Raw genomic sequence first — 22,198 nt, 5'->3', positions numbered from 1 at the left:
TTTGGAAGGGTTTGGAGGGGGAGCTCAAAGAAGTCATTGCTTTCCCTCCACCATCTTGGCCCCACTCCTCTCCATTTTTTCGCAATGTAACTTTTTAAAAAGTTCATCTCATTACCTGTTTCAGGTGGGATCAAATGCCACAGGTACCCATTTTCCCCAACTTTCTTGACACATTCCCCCCTATGGATGATGTAGGATCCACCAGGCCATAATATGGGTCCTTCTCCCATGCCCTTCAGCCTCACCTGGCCATTCACATGACTTGCTGATGCTCCCTAAGGAACCCTGTGCCTTCCATCAGTCCTGTATTTGAGCCCTTCTATATCTATTGTTGCCTGATTGAAGTGTGAGCTCCTTTAGAGGATGAACTCTTCTATTTGTATCCAGCAGTACTTGGCACATAGTAAGCAAGTAATAAATGCTTTTGCATTTATTGTCACCACTCCTACCAAAATGCTTTCCCTCTCTGACAATTTATTTTCAATGATGATATGATCAGTGACCCAGAATTGTAACCCTGGTCATCTTTTACTCTTTTCTTTTAGACCTTAAAGCCAATCAGGAAAGACCTATAAATTTTGTCTAGGCAATATACCTTCTATGATCCCTTTCTCTTTACTCATATGTAGAGTAAACCATTGAAGTTTAGGCTCTCAATATTTGAATGAAAAATTCAAGTTTCTACCTCGTGCTGTGGACTATGCCAAGTGCTAGGGATACAAATATGAAAAATGAGACTTCTGACATTGAGAAGCTTGTATTAGGACAGGAGAATACAACAATCAAGAAAAAGTTGTAACCAAAGAAGGGTATTTTGGTTTGAGAAATTACAGTGATGGTGAATGTAACAACAGGGTAGTTGACTGACTTTTTTTTTAAATAGTAAATTTATTTGACCACTGATCTTGGAGCAAGGGGACATACAGATGGATGGGGTGAGTAATGGCATACCAGGTGGCAAAAAGCTAGAGTAGAACATCTTCTAGTGCAGGTCCAATCATGTCATTCTACCTTGATTAACTCCAGTGGTTCCCTGTTGTCTTTACAAAATGCTCTGTTTAACATTCAAAATCCTTTGTAACCTAGACCTGCAAAGGTTCAAAAATGTTTAATGAATTTTAACTGAATTGATTAATCTTAGTTAAAGTGCCAAGGCTATAGGATATCTACCCAAGAATTTTAAAAGGAACTCAGGGGTGGAAATATGAAACTGTCAGCCAAAAATACCCTTAGCTTTCCAGTACAAATGGCTAGAACACATTAGTATTAATAAATTGATTTCTATCCAACAGTTCCAGAGTGGATGAGAGCAAAAATGAATCATGTGGCCATGCCAGGAAAACTGGTGAATGTACCATAAAACACATGATCATTGCATACATAAATAAACAAAGCACTGGGGGCAAGACCACTGGGCATTTGTAAGAACAAATTCTACTTATTTAGACTTTCAAAAACCTTTTGACAGGATTCCTCAGTAAAGGATATTAAAAATCAAATCACTGTGGAACTCCTCATTATTTTGTTATAGATAAAGAATGTCCAAAAAACCAAATAATCCAAATGAGCTAAGGGAAGGGCATATGATCATCAACAGATAAGTGGCAGTTACAATTCAGTGGAGACAAATTATGGTTAATATGTTTAGAGAAAAAACCCCAACTGTACTTAGTTATCAGTTACAACCTAGGAAAGAGAACCAGCCACACTGCAGACTGTTCCCTTCAGACAACTGGCTGCAATTGTTATAAAGACTGCAAAATGCATCAATTAAACATTAAAAAAAAAGATTGAACATGTGTAAAAGGAACTTAATTGTTGAGTTGAATGGAGAATCAGTTATGTGACCATACCAGCTTCCAAGAGGTCTAAAGCCCCAATTTTAGGTAAAGTCTCATCTAGGAGGTAATGGGAAAAAGGGAAATGGAGCCTGAGGGAAAATTCTGCACTTCACCATTGATATAGGGAAAGGAACAAGCATTAAGTGTCTTGTATGTGCCAGGCACTTTGCTAACTGCTTTGATAATTATGTTATTTGATCCTTACCATAACCCTTGAAGGTAGGTGTTATTTGCCATTTTATAGTTGGGGAAACTATAACTTGGCCAGTCACACAGCTAAAAAAAAGTGTCTGAGGCCAGATTTATACTCAGGTCTCTAATGATTCCAGGCCCAGCACACTCTTCACTGTATCACCTAACTGCCTTCTTATACACCTGTGGGAAGCAAAGACCTGGAACCCAAACACTCAGTAAATAACCTGCTTCCTGCCCCATCCCTAAAAAAACAGAATAAGGATAAAAGTTAATGAGAGAGAGAGAGAAGACTCAGCAGTAAGTTGAGGGGCTAATCAGAGTTAGCTCTGAAAACTCAGACTGCTGCCTTAACTCAGAGTGGAGGGGAGAAAAATGATCACAGTGCCAGAAATCCCACTAAATATTCCAGTTTAGATAGAGTGAGATGACTTTGGTAATCATTCTTATGCCAGAAGCAAAACAATATAATTGGACTAAATATATTAACAATGACTAGACCCAAGAAGAAGAGGAGCTATGACTGTAGTTGGGAAAAGTTGAGGAAAAAAGAAAACTGAGTCGATCTCTTAGAACCAGAAGGCCAAGGAGAAATGGAAAGAATCCACCAGTCACCTCCTATAAGAAACTTCAAAATGAAAACTCCCAGGAAGATGACAGTCAAAATCCAGAGTTGTCAAGTCAAAGAAAAAATACTGCAAGCAGCCAGAAATAAAAAACAAAAACAAAAAAAAAAAAACAAAAACAAAAAAAACAAAAACAATTCAGGTACTAAGGAGACATAATCAGGATCACACTTAATTTAGCAATCATCACTATAAAGGAACAGAGAGTACAGAATATGATATCCTAGAAGGCAAAGGATAATAATTTACTCAGCAAAACTGAGTAAAATCATAAAGGGAAGAGAAATGGACACTCAATGAAATAGAGGATTTCTAAGCATTCCTGATGAAAAGACCAGAACTGCATAGAAACTATGAAGTTCGAACTCAGGAGTTAAGAGAAACAAATATGAACAAACAATCATAAGGGACTAAACAAGGATAAACTGCTTACATTCTAGTATGAAGAGATGATACCTGTGTTCCCTTTGAAGCCTATCATCATTAATGGTCATAGAGGGAGTCTAATTAGAAAGCCTGGGAGGGATTCTCTTAGAACTTGATCTTGAAAGAAAAATGGAAAGAGAAGGGAAGAGGAATATACTGAGGGGAAAAGGGGAAAGAAGTTTAGGGAAAATTATCTTACATAATCAGGGGGCACAAGTAGCAGTCTGTATAAACAAAGAGGAAAGGATAGAGAGGAGGCAGCTGAGACTTGAAACTCACTCTCATCTGAACTGGTCAAAGGCAGGAAGAATACACACACAAAACACAGCTATTTGCAGAAAGATTATTTCATTCAACAGGGAAACAGGGAAGGGAGAGAAGGAAGAATTAAAAGAAAGGTAGATTAAGGGAGGGATCAGTTCTAGGCTAAACCAGCTCTAAGGATATATAAACATAAGCTTTCTTTTTGAAGTTGCAAAGAATGAAAATCTGAGGAGGTGCCTGTCAACTGGGGAATGACTGAACAAATTATGGTATATGAATGGGGTGGAATACTATTGTGTTATAAGAAATGATGAAGGGCTGGTTTCAGAGAAATAAGGGAAGACTTATATGAACTGATTCAGAGTGAAGTGAGCAGAACCAGAAGAACAATTTATACAATGATAACAATATGGTAAAGACAATTTTGAAAGACTTAGGAACTCTATTCAGCTTAATGATCAACCACTACTCTAGAGGACCAATGATGAAACAAGCTATACGTCACCGGATAGAGAGGTGAGACTCAGACAGTGCAGAATGAGACAAATTATGGGTATGTATGTGTATTTTTCCTTTAGACATAGCCAATGAGGACATTTTGCTTTGCTTAAGTACATGTTTTTAATGGGTTTTGTTTTTCTTTTGTTCTAAGTAGGTTGGGGTGTAGTTAGGTAAGGCATAGAGAAAGAATTTTTGCTGATTGACAAATAATTTTTTCCTAAATACCTTTGTGAAGCAGTTACTTTAGTGCAGTGTCAAACTCCAAAACAAAATGATTATAATGAAGATGAGATATTACATAAAGTTGCCTTTTCCATGTACTACCATTATCATTCAAACAAGTTTCTTGTCTGCAGCAAGGATGTTCACTTTTAAGTCTGAGATAACTGAGTTTTATTATTCAACACCTGATAGTACTTACATGCAACTGCTGAAGATCTAGAATTTTCAAGTCTGCCTATAGCCCCACTAACCCTCTGCTTTCATGGGGGAATTAAATCTCTTTTGGAAATGCCTAGAATGTCTTCATGTCTTCTTATCTTATGCTTGATTTCCTTTAAAAAAAATTAACACAAACTACAGTAATCAAGGAAGATGACAATGAGTCCTGCAATATGGCATAGAAGCAACTCAACATCATGTTGAATTCATCACTGTTGGCAGCAAGAGCAAAATGCTACAGAAGTGATGCTAATGACACACATTTCTTGGTTCATTTTTCTGTTAACTGAGGCCCTTTTGTGGCTACTTCTTTAGTATCTCTGACAATCAGTTATGATTCTGGAGTAATGAGGCGGATTAAAAAAATTACTTTTTAGTCATTCTGAACTCCCATTTGACTTAGATTTGTGATTTTTTTCTTTTTCTTTTTCTTCTCTTTTTTCCTCTTCTTTTGTTTCTCTTTCTTCTTCTTTCTGTTACACTTCTCCTTACATTCAGAAGAGCTGAAAGTAGTGCCATCTTCATCTGAGGTAGAATCCTCTAGTAGCATCTTTAGCTGTTGTATCCTCACATCTTTTTCATGATGCTTATTCTCCCTTATAATGTCATACACGGGATCTTCATGTGCTACTCTGAATTGTTCTAATTTCTGATTACCTTAGATAAAAAACAGGCATTCTTTGCCCATTGTTCTGTGTCCATACCTTTTACAACTTCAGCATTGCATAACCTTGACTTCTTGCCCCAGGGTCATCCAGAGGCCTTTAGTTGGAGCATGAGCCAGAAATTCTCTGGGATGTTTATTGCTGGTACATCTGGTATACAGTCTTCTGGCTTAATCTCATCTTCCTTGATAAGTTCAGGAGGAGGTTTGTCATAAAAGGACTCGAGGTGCTGCAACTGCTGCCACTGCTGTGAGTCCCACCACTGCTCCAGCTCAGCCGGCTCCCAGGCCCACTTGGGGGGCAGAGGCATGGCCTGGCCGGGCAGGGCTCCGCACCACGGCCTGGCAGAGGGGCCCAATTTTGCTTTTCTTTTTTTGTTTATTAATATGTTTATTTATTTTTAGTTTTCAACATTTACTTCCACAAGACTTTGAGTTCCAAATTTTCACCCCATCTCACCCCTCCCCCCACCCAAAGATGGCATGCATTCTGAATATCCCTTTCCTTAGTCTGCCTTCCCTTCTATTTCTTCCCCCCCTTCTCTTATCCCTTTCCCTTCTATTTTCCTGTAGGGCAGGATAGATTTCTGTACCCTATTTCCTGTATTACTTGAAAATTCTAGATCTTCAGCTGTTGCAAGTAAGTGCTATCAGGTGTTGAATAATAAAACTCAATTATCTCAGACTTAAAAGTGAACATCCTTGCTGCAGACAAGAAACTTGTTTGAATGATAATGGTGGTACCTGGAAAAGGCAACTATATGTAATACCTCATCTTCATTATAATCATTTTGTTTTGGAGTTTGACACTGCACTAAAGTAACTGCTTTGTAAAGGCATTTAGGAAAAAATTATTTTTCAATCAGCAAAAATTCTTTCTCTATACCTCACCTAACTACACCCCAACCTACTTAGAACAAAAGAAAAACAAAACCCATTAAAAACATGTACTTAAGCAAAACAGTTTTTTTAAACATGTGTTTTTAAAACTTTGGGTTCTAAATTTTCTCCCTTCCTACCTCCCTACCCACCCTCATTGATAAGGCAAGCAACCCAATATAGGCTATACATGTGCAGTTATGCAAAATGCTTCCATAATAGACATGCTGTGAAAAACTAACTCTACTTCCCTTAATCCTATCCCACCGGCCCATTTATTCTATTCTTTCTTTTGACTCTGTCCATCCTCAGAAGTATTTGCTTCTGATTACCCCCTTTCCCAATCTGCCCTCCTCTCTATCATCCCCCTACTTTCTTGTCCCCTTACCCCCCCATTTGTCTGCAGGGTGAGATAGATTTCCATACCCCATTGTGTATGTTATTTCCTCCTTAAGCCAAATCCTATGAGAATAAGATTCACCCATTCCTTCTTACCTTCTCCCATTTCCCCTCAACTGAAAGAGCCTTTTTCTTTTCTGTTTTTTTTGTGAGATAATTTACCCCATTCTACCTCCCCCTTTCTCTTTCTCCTAGTATAATCCTCTCTCACCTCTTAATTTTATTCTCCAGTTATGACCATTCATCTTCAACTCACTCTGTGCCCTCTATCTATCTGTCTATCTATCTATCTATCTATCTATCTATCTATCTATCTATCTATCTATCTCTCTATCTATCTATCTATCTACATATATATGTATATAATATAAATACATATAATTTTTTCCCTCCAACTACCCTAATACTGACAAAGGTTTCACGAGTTACAAGTATCATCTTTCCATGCAAGAATGTAAACAGTTCAACCTTAATAAGTCTCTTATGACTTCTCTTTCCTGTTTACCTCTTCATGTTCCACTTGAGTCTTGTATTGGAAAGTCAAATTTTCTATTCAGCTCTGGTCTTTTCATCAAGAATGCTTGAAAGTCCTTTATTTCACTGAATGACCATTTTTTCCTCTGAAGGATTATATTCAGTTTTGCTGGGTAGGTGATTCTTGGTTGTAATCCTAGCTCCATTGCCCTCCTGAATATTGTATTCCATGTCCTGTGATCCCGTAATGTAGAAGCTGCTAAATCTTGTGTTATCCTGATTGTGTTTCTACAATACTTGGCTTATTTCTTTCTGGCTGCTTGTAATATTTTCTCCTTGACCTGGGAACTCTAGAATTTGGCTACAATATTCCTAGGAGTTTTCCTTTGGGGATCTCTTTCAGGAGGTGATCGGTGGATTCTTTTAATTTCTACTTTGCCCTCTGGTTCTAAAATATCAGGGTAGTTTCCCTTGATGATTTCTTGAAAGATGATGTCTAGGTTCTTTTTTTGATCATGGCTTTCAGATAGTCCAATAATTTTTAGATCCTCTCTCCTGGATCTATTTTCCAGGTCAGTTGTTTTTCCAATGAGATATTTCACATTGTTTTCTAATTTTTCATTCTTTTGGATTTGATTTACAGCGTCTTGATTTTTCATAAAGTCACTGGGTTCCAATTGCTCTATTCTAATTTTTAAGGAAGTATTTTCTTCATTAATCTTTTGGACTTCCTTTTCCATTTGGCCGATTTTGCTTTTTAGGGCATTCTTCTCCTCATTGACTTTTTGGCCCTCTTTTGCCATTTGGATTAGGCTATTTTTTAAGGTGTTATTTTCTTCAGTATTTTTTTTGGGGGGGTCTCCTTTAGCAAGCTGTTAATTTGTTTTTCATGATTTTCTTGCATCACTCTCATTTCTCTTCCCAGTTTTTCCTCTACCTCTCTTACTTGCTTCTCAAAATCCCTTTTGAGCCCTTCCAAGGCCTGGAACTGATTCATATTTTTTCTTGGAGGCTTTGGATGTAGGAGCTTTGACTTTGTTGTCTTCTTCTGGTTGTATGTTTTGATCTTCTTCATCACCAACGTAAGATAATATAGTCTGACTCTTTTTGCTCTGCTTGCTCATGATCCCGGCCAATTACTTGAGTTTTAAACTCTTTGTTAAGGTAAGCGTCTGCTTCCAATGTGGAGAATGTACTGCCCCAAGCTTCAGGGGTTTGTACAGCTGTTTTCAGAGATACTTCTAGGGACCTGAAAATTTTCAGTTCTTCCAAGGTGCTATGATAAGGGGTGAGGTGTTTCCTCTCCACCACAATAACAAGCTCCCCCACACCAGTGCTCCTTCTCATCCCAGGACTGCCATCCAGAACTGTGACTCAGATCCAAGCACTGGCAAAGCAAGAGAATCTTGCACCAGCAGAGAGTTCCCTACAATCCCCCTCTGATCCATTCCTCATCAATCTGTGGGCCAGAAGTTTAGGAGGAAGCCACCACCCCATGGCCACACCCAGGGAATGGGGCTGGGACCACTCTGTGCTTCTCTTTCTCAGTGCAGACACAAACTTTTCTTACTGACCTTCTAAGTTTTCTTTAGCATTCATGGGTTGAGAAGTCTAGAAACCACCACAGCTGCCTGTGATTCAGTCCTCTGAGGCCTGCTCCAGTTCGCTGCAGCTTGTACACCCACAATGAACTGCATTCCTCTCCCAGCCCAGTGCAACATACCTTTCTGATCAGCCATCCAGGTTGTCTTGGGCTGGAAATTTATTTCTCTCTGTCTTTTTTGTGGGTTCTGCTGCTTTAGAATTTGTTTAGAGCCATTTTTATAGGTACTTGGAGGGGTTTGAGGGAGAGCTCAACAAGTCACTGCTTTTACTTTGGCATCTTGGCTCTCCCCCAAAGAACTATGGAGTCTGAATGCAGATCTTAGCCTACTATTTTCTCTTTTTTGTAGTTTTTTTTTCTTTCTCCTGGTTTTTCCCTTTTTTGCTAATTTTTCTTTACAACATTACTAGCATGGAAATGTTTAACATGACTCTACATGTATAGCTTATATCAGATTGCATGCCATCTTGGGGAGGGGTTAAGGAAAGAAAGGGAGAAATTTAAAACTCAATATGTAACAAAGTGAATGTTGAAAACTGAAAAGAAATATTTTCTTCAAAATAATTTCAGCTTTATACATGAGGTATATATCATTGGCTTCCAGAAAGAACCCCTCCCCTGGTTTATTTGATTAAAGAATTACTTTCTAATCATTCAGAGAAGAGAGTATAAGAATTTTTCAATATTGAAATGTGATAATATAAAAATAATTGTCTGGATTGGTTTGCATGTTAGTTAGAACTGAACCCTGAAAAGGCCAAGGTTGATTATTGTAATGCTTGTGTAAGCAAAATAGCATCTGATTTAGGGGGGAAAAAGTCCTAGCTGATCATCATTAAATAGGGAAAAAAGTTTGTTGGATGAAGAAGAAATTTAAAACTTTTCAAACACAGTTCTATCTTCTCATTGAAGGACCCTTCTTTTAGAAGGGTGAGTCTCAATTTTGGTAAACGTCTTACAAAAATAGAAGAGGGACCTAAAAATGGTCCAATATTGGGTTTCTGTAATTTGTCTATTGTAACTATTCCAAACAAATTTGGTTTGCCATGTTTAAAGCCTTGGCTCTCAATAACTACTTTTATTCATTTCTAGATCAGATATAGGTGTAGATGAAACATACTCTCTTGCAAAACCTAAATGATTGTTCTTAATACAGTTATGGATGTGTGGGACAGACCATCCTTGTAGAAAGCAATGCATCTGTGTTATTTTTCTTTGTTGATGTTGTTGAAATATAGAGAAGGAAATAACAGAAACCTATATTCCCCATGGTAGTTAAAGTAAAAATGACCAGTGAAATACAGCACACCTAGATGCCTTAAGAATATGTCTTCAATATCCTATTATTACTCAGCCATTGAGAAATTCTTGTAATAAGGCTCTGAAGAAAATGAGACAAAGATTACTGCAGGGATATTTTCCCGTGTAAATGCAAATTCCACATCAATTGCTCAAATTACTTGTGATTCTGTGATTATTTATGTGATGAAAGTTCATTGTTGCAAATGATCATTTCTCAAGATTATGGTATGTCAAAATAGGAATAAATAAGTGAAATTTTGTATTCTTGGATTTATACATTTCAGTTTCTCTGCGGGACATTCTGAATTCCCATATATCCAGCTGTGTGTGAATTACCAGTAGACATGTACTATGTACTAAATTTGGGTTGGTGACAAATTTGTTTAATAATATAATTTAAGGAAATCACTTGAGTTTATAAAGTGGATGGGATTTGGCCTTTGGGTAAATAGAAACTTTCTTTAGATGTGCTGGACTTGGAGTCAGAAAGATGAGAGATAGTGCCTCAGACACTACCTTAGATCCATGACCCTGAACAACTCTTTTAACTTCTTAGGCTCAGTTTCCCCATTTGTAAAATGGGAATACTCTCAGTTCTTACTTCAAAGGGTTGTTGTAAGAGTCAAAGGGGATTTTGAGAAACAACTAAGAGAAGTAGAGGAAAAACTGAGAGTGATGCAAGAAAATCATGAAAAACAAGTCAATAACTTGCTAAAGGACACACAAAAATACTGAAGAAAAAGACACCTTAAAAAATAGCCTAACCCAAATGGCAAAAGAGGTCCAAAAAGCCAATGAGGAGAAGAATGCTCTAAAAAGCAAAATTGGCCAAATGGAAAAGGAAGTCCAAAAGATTACTGAAGAAAATACTTCCCTAAAAATTATAATGGATAAATTAGAAGCTAGTGACTTTATGAGAAATTGAGGCACTGTAAAACTAATCCAAAAGAATGAAAAATTAGAAAAAATTGTGAAATATCTCATTGGAAAAAAGAACTGACCTGGAAAATAGGTGCAGGAGAGACAATTTACAAATTATTGGACTATATGAAAGCCATGATCAAAAAAAAGAGCCTAGACATCATCTTTCAAGAAAGCATCAAGGAAAACTGCCCTGATATTTTAAAACCAGAGGGCAAAATAGAAATTAAAGGACACAATGATCACCTCCTGAAAGAGATCCCCAAAGGAAAACTCCTAGGAATATTGTAGCCAAATTCCAGAGCTCCCAGGTCAAGGAGAAAATATTGCAAGCAGCCAGAAAGAAACAATTCAAGTATTGTGGAAACACAATCAGGATAGCACAAGATTTAGCAGCTTCTACATTAAGGGACCACAGGGCATGGAATATAATATTCTGGAGGGCAAAGGAGATAGGATTTCAATCAAGAATCACCTACCCAGCAAAACTGAGTATAATCCTGCAGAGGCAAAAATGATCAGTCAGTGAAATAGGGGACTTTCAAGCATTCTTGATGAAAAGACCAGAGCTGAATAGAAAATTTGACTTTCAAATACAAGACTGAAGTGAAACATGAAGAAGTAAATAAGAAAGAGAAATCATAAGAGACTTATTGAGGTTGAACTGTTTACATTCCTCCATGGAAAGATGATATTTGTAACTCATGAGTCCTTCGTCAGTATTAGGGAAGAGGGAGGGAAAAAATATATGTATGGATAAAGAGAGAGAGAGAGAGAGAGAGAGAGAGAGAGAGAGAGAGAGAGAGAGGACACAGGGTGAGTTTAATATGAAGGGGTCATATCTGGAAAATAAAATTAAAGGGTGAGAGAGAATTATACAGGGAGAAAGAGAAAGGGAGAGGTAGAGTGGTGTAAATTATCTCACATGAAACAGACAAGAAAAGGCTTTTACAGTGGAGGGGAAATGGGGGAATGGGAGAGGGAATGAGTAAATCTTATTCTCATAGGATTTGGCTTAAGGAGGGAATAACATACACAATGGGGTATGGAAATCTATCCTACCCTACAGGAAAATAAGGGGGAAAGTGACAAAAGAGCAGGGGGTCGATAGAGGGGAGGGCAGATTGGGGGAGGGGATAATCAAAAGCAAACACTCTGAGGAGGGACAGAGTCAAATGAGAGAATAGAATAAATGGGGGGCAGGATAGGATGAAGGGAAATATACTTAGTTTTTCACAACAGGACTACTATGGAAGTATTTGGCGTGACTAAACATCTATAACTTGTATTGAGTTTCTGACCTTTTCAATGATGATGAGTGGGGAGGGAGGAAGAGAGAAAATGTGTAACCCAAAGTTTTAAAAACACATGTTAAAAATTCAAAAAATAAAGAGAAAGAAAGAGTCAAAGGGGACACCATATTTTTTAATTGCTTCAGAAACCTTAAAGTGTTAGCCAATTAGGTGGTGAAATTTATTCAGAGATTCTGAGTCTCTTTCTAATCAAAGAATCTATTAAAAGTCTCAGTAAAGTAGAATGCATGTGGTGTAGAATGGCAATATTAATTAACTCTTACACTTGTGTGAAAGGAAACAGATTGAAAACTTTTTGGATGCTAGCCCATGGGAGGATCAAATGGTTGACCAGAAGGGGATTACATGAATTTTTTGCTGGTGCTGAGGCAGAATTCTCTGGCTTTGCTTGAAGCTGGATGTAGGTATCAGTCCTGGGTCGCAGTCCTGAGGTGTGGAAGAGTGCTGGTGGAGCTTGTGGTGGCAATGGAGAGGAAATCCTACTCCCAGTTCCAAGACAGAAAAGAGTGCTTGTGGTGAATCATGGAATGGAGCACAGGCCAGGAAAAGAGTAAACACTTCTCCTTTGATTATACCACCTTGGAAGAAATGAAAATTTACAGGTTCCTAGAAGTATATCTGAAAACAGCTGGACAAAACTCCTGAAGCTTCATATAGTACACCCTCCACAGTTTAATCAGAGCCCTACCTTAACAAAATGTTAAAAAGGCTGAAAATGTGAGGAGGCAGCAGAAAAACACAAACTATAGAACCTTACTTTGGTGAAAAAAGATCAAAACATAAAACCAGAAGAAGACAACAAAGTCAAAACTCATACATCCAAAGCCTCCAAAAAATATTAATTGATCCCAGGCCATGGAAGACCTCAAAAAGGATTTTGAAAAGCAAGTAAGAGAATTAGAGGAAAAATTGGTAAGAAAAATGAGAGTAATGCAAGAAAATCATGAAAAATGAGTCAACAGCTTACTAAAGGACACCCCAAAAAATACTGAAGAAAATAACACCTTAAAAATAGACTAATCCAAATGGTAAAAGAGGTCAAAAAGCCAGTGAGGAGAAGAAAGTCTTAAAAAGCAGAACTGGCCAAATAGAAATGAGGTCCAAAAGCTCACTGAAGAAAATAATTCCTTAAAAATTATAATAGAGCAAATGGAAGCTAATGACTTTATAAGAAATCAAGAAATTATAAAATGAAACCAAAAGAATTAAAATATAGAAGACAATGTGACATATCTCATTTGAAAAACTACTGACCAGAAAAGAGATCCTGGAGACATAATTTGCAATTATTGGACTACCTGAAAGCCATGATCAAAAAAAGAGCCTAGATATCATCTTTCAAGAAATTATCAAGGAAAACTGTCTTGATATTCTACAGCAAGAGGGTAAATAGAAATTGAAAGAACCCACTAATCACCTCCTTAAAGGTATCCCAAAAGGAAAACTGCCAGGAATATTATAGACAAATTCTAGAGTTCCCAGGTCAAGGAGAAAATATCACAAGCAGCCAGAAAGAAAAAAAAAATCAAGTATTGTGGAAACACAATCAGTATAACACAAGAGTCAGCAGGTTCTCCATTGAGGTATCAAAGGCTTTAAATATGATATTCTGGAGGTCAAGGAAGCTAGGATTAAAACCAAGAATTACCTGCCCAGCAAAATTGAGTATAATCCTTCAGGGGAAAAAATGGATATTCAATGAAATAGAGGACTTTCAAGCATTCTTGGTGAAAAGACCTGAGATGAATAGAATATTTGACTTTCAAATATAAGACTTAAGAACCATTAAAAGGTGAACAGAAAAAAGAAATCATGAGACACTTATTGTCATTTTCATTTCAGTGGCTTGGTCTACTCATAATTAATATTTCCCCAATTATTTAGATTTGACTTTATTTGTATAATAAGTGCTTTATACTTGTGTTCATATAATTCATATAATTCTTGGCAGTTAGAATACTGAATATTTTATATTGTCTCCAATTATTTTAAATGGGATTTCTCTTTCTATCTCTTTCTGCTTTACATTTTAGTAATATGTAGAAATGCTGATAATTTATGGTGTTTTGTTATGTATACAGCAACTTTGTTGAAGTTGTAAATTGGTTGAACTAGTTGTTTTCCCCATTTAATTATTTTTTTCTAGTTACAAGTAAAAACAATTTTAACATTTGTTTTTAAAAGTTTGAGTTCAAGATGCTCTCACTTCCTCCCTCTCATCAATCTCATTGACAGTGTGAGCAGTTCAATATAGGTTATACATATACAGTCATGCAAAACATATCCATAATAGTCATGTTGTGAAAGAAAACAGAGACAAAAAACCCTCAAAAAATAAGTTTTAAAAAAGCATGCTACAACCTGCATTCAGACACCATCAGTTTTTTCACTAGGGGTGGATAATATTTTTCTTCATAACTCCTTCAGAGTTTCCTTAGATCATTATATTGTTGAGAATAGTAAAATTATTCACAGCTTATCATCTTGCAATATTGCTGTTACTTTGTGCACAGTACATTTCACTTAGCATCAACTCACACAAGACTTTCCAGGTTTTTCTGAGATCATCCTGCTCTTCATTTATTTTAGTGCATAGTAGTCCATCATAATCACATACCGCAACATGTTCAGCCATTCCCGAATTGATGGGCATCTCCTCAAGTTCTAATTCTTTGCTCCCATAAAAGAGTTGCTATAAATATTTTTGTACATGTGGGTCAACTTTTTGTTTGTTAGTTGGTTGTTTATCTCTTTTGGGAAACAGACCTAGTAGTGGCATTAATATGTCAAAGGGTTTACATGGTTTTATATCCTTTTGGTCATAGTTCCAAATTCCTCTACAGAATGATTGAATCAGTTCACAACTGCCAGCAATACAGTAATGTCTTGTTTATCCCACATCCCTTCCAAAATTCATCATTTATCTTTTCTGTCCTATTAACCAATCTAACAGATAAGAGGTAGCACCACAGAATTATTTTAATTTGCATTTCTCCCATTAATAGTGATTTTTTATATGGTTTTAGTAGCTTTGATTTCTTCATCTGAAAACTGATCATGTTTTCATCATTTATCATTTTATGAATGGCTCTATTTTTATAATTTTTATAAATTTGAGTTAGTTTTCTAAATGTTTGAGAAATGAGGTATTTATTAGAGAAACTTGCTTCAATGTTTTTACATTTTTTTTACATTTACTATTGCTATGTGTCTTTCTACCCTATACCTCCTTCTATTCTCTTCTCTCTCTCCTTTAACTTTGTGCCTTCTCAAAAGTGTTTTGCTTTTGACTACCCATTTCCCCAATCTGCCCTCCCTTCCATCACACCCTGCCTGCCCACCCCTCCATTCCCTTATCCCCTTCCTTTTCTTCTTTCCTGTTGGGTAAGATAGATGTCTATAAGTGTGTATATTATTCCCTCTTTGAGCCAATTCTAATGAGAGTATGTTTCACTCACTCTCCCTTTCCTCCCCCCTCTCCTCCTCGACTATAAAAGCATTTTCTTGCCTCTTTTATGTAGGATAATTTGCTCCCTTCTACCTCCCAATTTCTCTTTTTTTAAAACATTCATCTCTCACACCCTAATTTTAGTTTTTAGATATCATCCCTTTATATTCAACTCACACCAATGCCTCTGTCTCTCTGTCTTTGTCTCTGTGTCTCTCTCTGTGTCTCTTTCTCTCTCTGTCTCTCTCTCTGTCTCTGTCTGTCTGTCTGTCTCTCTTTCTAATAATAATAAAGGACTTATGACTAACACATATCAACTTATGCAGGAATGTAAACAGTTTAACTTTATTAAGCACTTTAGGATTTCCATTTCCTATTTAATTTTTTAAACTCCTCTTGAGTCTTGTATTTGAAAGTCAAATTTCCTATTCAGCTGTGGTCTTTTCATCAAGAGTGCTTGAAAGTACTCTATCTCATTAAATATCCATTTTCCATCCTGAAGGTTTATACATGGTTTGGTTGGGTAGTTGATTCTTGGTTGTAATCCTAGCTTCTTTGCCCTCTAGAACAACATATTCCAAGCCTTCTGATCTTTTAAGGGAGAAAATGTTAAGTCTTGTATTATCCAAAAAGTAGTTCTTTCATACTTGATTTTTTTTTCTTTCTGGCTGCTTGCGATATTTTTTCCTCGACCTGGGAACTCTGGAATTTGGTTATAATTTTATTAGCAGATTTCATTTTGGGATCTCATTCAAGAGGTGTTAGGTGGATTCTTTTAATTTCTATTTACCCTCTGGTTCTAGAATATCAGGGTAGTTTTTCTTGATAATTTCCCAAATGAGGCCTAGACTCTATTTTTAAAAGTTTATTTATTTTTAGTTTTCAACATTCACTTCCACAAGATTTTGAGTTCCAAATTTTCTCCCCATCCTGTCCCTCCCCTCACCCCAAGATGGCATGCATCCTGAATACCCCTTCCCCTAATCTGCCCTCCCTTCTATCTCTACCCCCTTCTGTAATCCCCTTACTCTTCTGTTTTCCAGTAGGGCAGGATAGATTCCCATACCCCATTTCTTGTATTTCTTATTTCTCAGTTGCATGTGAAAACAAGTTTTAACATGTATTTTTAAAACTTTGGGTTACAAATTTTCTCCCATCTTCCCTCCCCACCCACCCTCATTGAGAAAAAAAGCAACTCAATATAGGATATACATGGGTAGTCATGCAAAACACTTCCTTAGTAGTCACGTTGGGAAAAACTAACTACATTTCCCTTAATCCTATCCAAACCCCTGTTTATTCTATTCTCTCTTTTGACCCTGTCCCTCCTCAGAAGTGTTTGCTTCTGATTATGCCCTCCCTCAATCTGCCCTCCCCTCTATCATCCCCCTGCTGTCCTGTTTCCTTTCCCCCCACTATTTTCCTGTAGGGTAAGATAGATTTTTATACCCAATTGAGTGTGTATATTATTCCCAACTTAAGTCAAACCCGATGAGAATGAGATTCACTCATTCTCTCTCACCTTCTCCCATTTCCCTTCCACTGTAAAAGCCTTTTCTAATCTATTTACTGTGAGATAATTGACCCCATTCTACCTCTCTCTTTCTCCTTCTCCCCATATAATCCTCTCTCACTCCTTAATTTTGTTCTCCAGATATCACCCTTTCATCTTCAACTCACCCTATGCCCTCTATCTATCTATCTATCTATCTACAGACATACATACATACATACATACATACATACATACATACATACATACATATAATTTTTCCCTCCAACTACCCTAAAACTTACAAAGGTCTCATGAGTTACAAATATCACCTTTTCTATGTAGTAATGTAAATAGTTCAACTTTAATAAGCCTCCTATGATTTTTCATTCTTGTTTACCTCTTCATGTTTCAGCTGCGTTCTGTATTGGAAAGTAAAATTTTCTATTCAGCTCTGCTCTTTTTTCATCAAGAATGCTTGAAAGTTCTCTATTTCACTGAATGTCCATTTTTCCTCTGAAAGATTATACTCAGTTTAGCTGGGTAGGTGATTCTTGGTTGTAATCCTATCTCCTTTGCCCTCCAGAATATTATATTCCATGCCTTCCAGTCCCTTAATGTAGAAGCTGCAAAATCTTGTATTATCCTGATTGTGTTTCCACAATACTTGAATTTTTTTCTTTCTGGCTGCTTGTAATATTTTCTCCTTCACCTGGGAACTCTAGAATTTGGCTATAATATTCCTAGGAGTTTTCCTTTGGGGATCTCTTTCAGGAGGTGATTGATGGATTCTTTCAATTTCTATTTTGCCCTCTGGTTCTAGAATATAGTGATGTTTTAAGGAAGAATTAGAATCATTAGGAGGAACCGCAAGAAAGAGAAAATCTATTTGCTAATATTTTATTTAAAATTTTTGTGTTTATATTCATTAGGTAAATGGGTCTATCATTTTCTTTCTCTGCTTTGACTCTTCCTGGTTTGGGTATCAGCACCATATTTGCATCATAAAAAGAATGTAGTAAGATTGCTTCTCCTTCCATTTTCCCAAATAGTCTATATAGTATTCAAATTAGTTTTTCTTTAATGTTTGATAGAATTTGCATGTAAATCCATCTAGCCCTGGAGATTTTTTCCTAGGGAGTTCATCAATGGCTTGTTCAATTTCTTTTTCTGAGATGGGGTTACTTAAGTATTTTACTTCCTCTTCTGTTAATCTGGGCAATTTATATTTTTGTAAATATTCATCCATTTCACTAAGATTATCTAATTTATTGGTATACAGTTGGACAAAATCATTTCCTAATTATTATTTTAATTTCCTCTTCCTTGGTGGTGGATTCACCCTTTTCATTTTTGATATTGGTAATTTGGTTTTCTTTTTTCAATTAAATTAACCAAAGTTTTATTATTTTATTTTTTTACTATACATTTACATTCAAATTAAACATATTTTCACATTAGTGATGTTATAAATAAAAATTAAAACCAATAGGAGGAACCATCAGAAAGAGGAAACAAAACCCAACAGAAGAGAAAAAAATTAGCAATTCAACTTCCATAGTTCTTTCTATGGATGTGGATAGCATTTTCCATTACAAGGCCTCTGGAGATGTCTTGGATCCTTGTATTACTGGGAAGGGTTAAGTTTATCAGTATTAGTCATCACACAATGTGACTGTTATTGTGTACAATGTTCTCTTGGTTCTGCTCACTTCACTCAAGCATATAAGTCTTTCCACATTTTTTCTGAAGTCAGTCTGTTCATCATTTCTTATATCACAATACTACAAGCTCTTATAGCATAAGCTTTTGACAAAACACAACACCCATTCCTAGTAAAAACACTAGAGAGCATAGGTATAAATGGACTCTTCCTTAAAATAATAAATAGCATCGACCTAAAACCTTCAGCAAGCATAATATGCAATGGCGACAAGCTAGAAGCATTTCCAATAAGATCAGGGGTGAAACAAGGACGTCCATTATCACCACTGTTATTCAATATTGTACTAGAAATGATAGCTTTAACAATAAGAGATGAAAAAGAAATTTAAGGTATTAGAATAGACAAAGAAGAAACAAAGCTATCACTCTTTGCAGATGACATAGTGGTATACTTAGAGAATCCTAGAAAATCAAGTGAAAAACTACTTGAAATAATAAACAACTTTAGCAAAGTTTCAGGCTATAAAATAAAGCCACATAAATCATTGCCATTTCTATATATTACCAAAAAAGCCCAAAAGCAAGAGATAAAAAGAGAGATTCCATTTAAACTCACTGTAGACATTATAAAAAATTTAGGAGTCTACCTCCTGAAACAAACCCAGGAACTCTATGAACACAATTACAATACACTTTTCACACAAATAAAATCAGATCTAAATAATTGTCAAAACATAAGTTGCTCATGGGTAGGCCGAGCTAATATAATAAAAATGACAATTCCACTGAAACTAATTTACTTATTCAGTGCCATACCAATTGAACTACCAAAAATTATTTTATAGAGTTAGAAAAAATAATAACAATAGTATGTTGTTTTTGTTATTTTTCTGACCCATTTACCTTTTTATGTCTCTCTTTAGTCTGGTACTTGAAGAAGAAATTTTCTGTTGAACTCTGGTCTTTTCACCAGGAAGTTTTGGAAGTCCTCTATTTCATTGAATATCCATCTCCTTCCATGAAAGATTATGTTCATTTTCACTGGTTGTAATCCAAGCTCCTTTGCCTTATGGAATACCATATTCCATGCACTTTGATGTTTTAATGTAAAAGTTGCAAGGTACTGTGTAATCCTGACTGTGGTTCCATGATATTTAAATTGTTTCTTTCTGGTTGTTTGCAATATTTTCTCTTTGACCTTGTACTTTTGGAAATTGGCTACTATATTCTTTGGTATTTTTTCTATTTGGGACCTCTTTCAGGAGGTGATTGGTAGATTCTTTCTATGGCTATTTTACCATCTTGTTTTAGGACTTCAGGCCAGTTTTCCTTGATTGTTTACTGAAAGATGCTGTCCAGACATTTTTTTTTATCATGATTTTCAATTAGACCAATAATTTTTAAATTGTCTCTCCTGGATCTATTTTCTAGTTCAGTTGTTTTACCCATAAGGTATTTTTCCTTTTCATTTATTTTTTTTCATTCTTTTGCTTCTTTTTTACTGATTCTTGCTCTCTCATAGAGTCATTAGCTTCCATTTGAACAATTCTAATTTTTAACAAATTGTTTTCTTCTATTAGATTTTGTACCTCCTTTTCCATTTGTCCCATTTTATCTTTTACAGAGTTCTTCTCTTCAGTGAGTTTTTGTATCTCTTTTTCTGTTTGGCCAATTCTGCTTTTCAAGGAGTTGTTTTCTTCAGTGTACTTTTTTCCCATTTGGCCAATTTTATTTTTTAAATACTTGTTTTCTACAGTTAATTTTTGTCCTTCTTTTTCCCAGCTATTGACTCTCTCTTGTTTACCTCTCTTCTTTTCCCAATTTTTCTTCTACTCCTCTCATTTTGATTTTAAAATCCTTCTTGAGCTCTTCTAAGAAGGCTTTTTGGGCTTCAGACCATTTCATAATCCCTTCTGAGTTTCCAGATGTGGGTTTGTTGACAGTGTTAGAATCTTCAGAATTTCTCCCTTGATCTTCACTGTCCCCATAATAAGAATCTATGGTACTTTTCTTTTTGCTTATGGTGTTTGTTTATTTCCTGGCCTTTAAATAAATTGAGCTCTCTTGCTGAGGAGCAGGGGGCAGTGACCTAAGCTTCTTGTACTTGGACCCTGGGGCCTGGTCACTGATTTTGTGTGCTGGGGCCTGAAATGCTGGTGGTTGGAGGCTGTAGGGTTCTGGAAGGTTGCTTAGTGTTGGGCTGGAATCAGCAACACTGGAACTCTAGGTGTAGGATTGGGTACTCTGGCCCCTGGAGGTTGCCTACTCACCTTCCTTTTGCTTTCTACTTTTCATTCAGCCAATTCTGCTTTTAAGGCATTCTTCTCTTCATTGGCTTTTTGGAGTTCTTTTACCATTTGGACTGGTATATTTTTTTAGGTGTTATTCAGTATGTTTTAATGTCTCCATTACCAAGCTGACTCATTTTTGATGATTTTCTTGTTATCATTCATTTCTCTTCCCAATTTTTCTTCTCTTCTCTTGCTTGACTTTCAAAATCCCTTCTGAGCTTTTCCATGGCCTAAGACCAATTGATATTTTTCTTGGCAGCTTTGGATGTAGGAGCTTTGACTTTGTTGTTTCCTAAAGTATATGTTTTGATCTTCCTTGTCACCATAATAACTTTCTATAGTCAGAGTTTTTTTTTTCCATTGTTTGCTTATTTCCCCAGTCCATTACTTTGACTTTTAATACTTTGTTAAAGTAGGGCTCTGCTTCCAGGGTGAAGGTGCACTGTCCCAAACTTTAGAAGATTTGTAGCTATTTTCAAATATTTCTAGGGGCCTGTACATTTTCAATTCTTCCAGGGTGGTATGATCTAAGGAGAGGTGTTTACTACTCACCTGGCCTGTGCTCTGGTATGTGAGTGACCACACACACTCTTTTTTGCCCTGCAACTATGGGGAGGGTACTCCCTCTACTGTGGCCAGAAGCTCTGCTGTAGTAGTGCTCCTCCTTGCCCTGGAACTGCCATCCAGGAGTATAACCTGGATCCAAGTATGGACAAAGTAACTGAATCTTGCTTCAGTGTTAGCAAAAAAATACCCTTGTAATCTCCTGACTGGTTTTTCAATCACCTTACCGTCTATGGGTTGAGACCTCTGGAAGCAGCTCTGCCACTGTCACTGTTGATTCATTCACTTCTAAGGACTGGGGCTTGGGGCTATGCTGGTGAGACCTGAGTTAGACTACACTTCCCTCTCACCCAGGTGCTACAGACCTTTCCTGCTGACCTTTTAAGTTGTCTTTAGCATCTGTGGGCTTAAAGGTTTGGAAACCACTACTGTTGCTAGTGTTTCAGTTGTCCTGAGGCCTGCTCAGGTTTTGCTGGGGCCTGGCTACCACTGGTGTGTCCTGCGATATACTCTGCTTCTCTGACCCTGGTGCACAGACCTTTCCTGCTATCCTTCCAAGTTGTCTTCGCCTGGAAATTTGTTTCAATCTGTATTTTTGTGGGTTCTGATGTTTTATAGTTTGTTTAGAGTTATTTTTTCAAGGTATTTTGAGGAGTTTGTGGGAAAACTCAGGCGAGTCCTTGCCTTTACCAGGCCATCTTGGCTCTGCCTCCTTAAAGTTGTTTTTTTAGTTGATTCTTCAATGTTCTCCCACTTGGGAAGTATTTGTTCCCCTCCCCTCTACTTGGGGAGGAGCTGTGACCTCTTGATCCACCTCTTCATTAAAATAATCAGCTATCAACTGCTAGGGCAGTTCCCAATGATATGTTGTCAAGTAAATAAGAAGGAAGAC

At 36.7% G+C, this 22,198-nt stretch overlaps 1 pseudogene; it reads right to left on the bottom strand.

Annotated features, from left to right (window-relative positions):
- Positions 1-4,668: 4,668 nt before the first annotated feature.
- On the bottom strand, positions 4,669-5,266 carry LOC114051748 (annotated as a pseudogene).
- Between the last annotated feature and the right edge of the window lie 16,932 nt (positions 5,267-22,198).

This window comes from Vombatus ursinus, unplaced genomic scaffold, assembly GCF_900497805.2.
Source record: "Vombatus ursinus unplaced genomic scaffold, bare-nosed wombat genome assembly UNPS02014805.1, whole genome shotgun sequence".
Classification (NCBI taxonomy): Eukaryota; Metazoa; Chordata; class Mammalia; order Diprotodontia; family Vombatidae; genus Vombatus; species Vombatus ursinus.
Note: the sequence above shows the minus strand (reverse complement) of the source record. Positions and strands in the feature narration are given on the sequence as shown.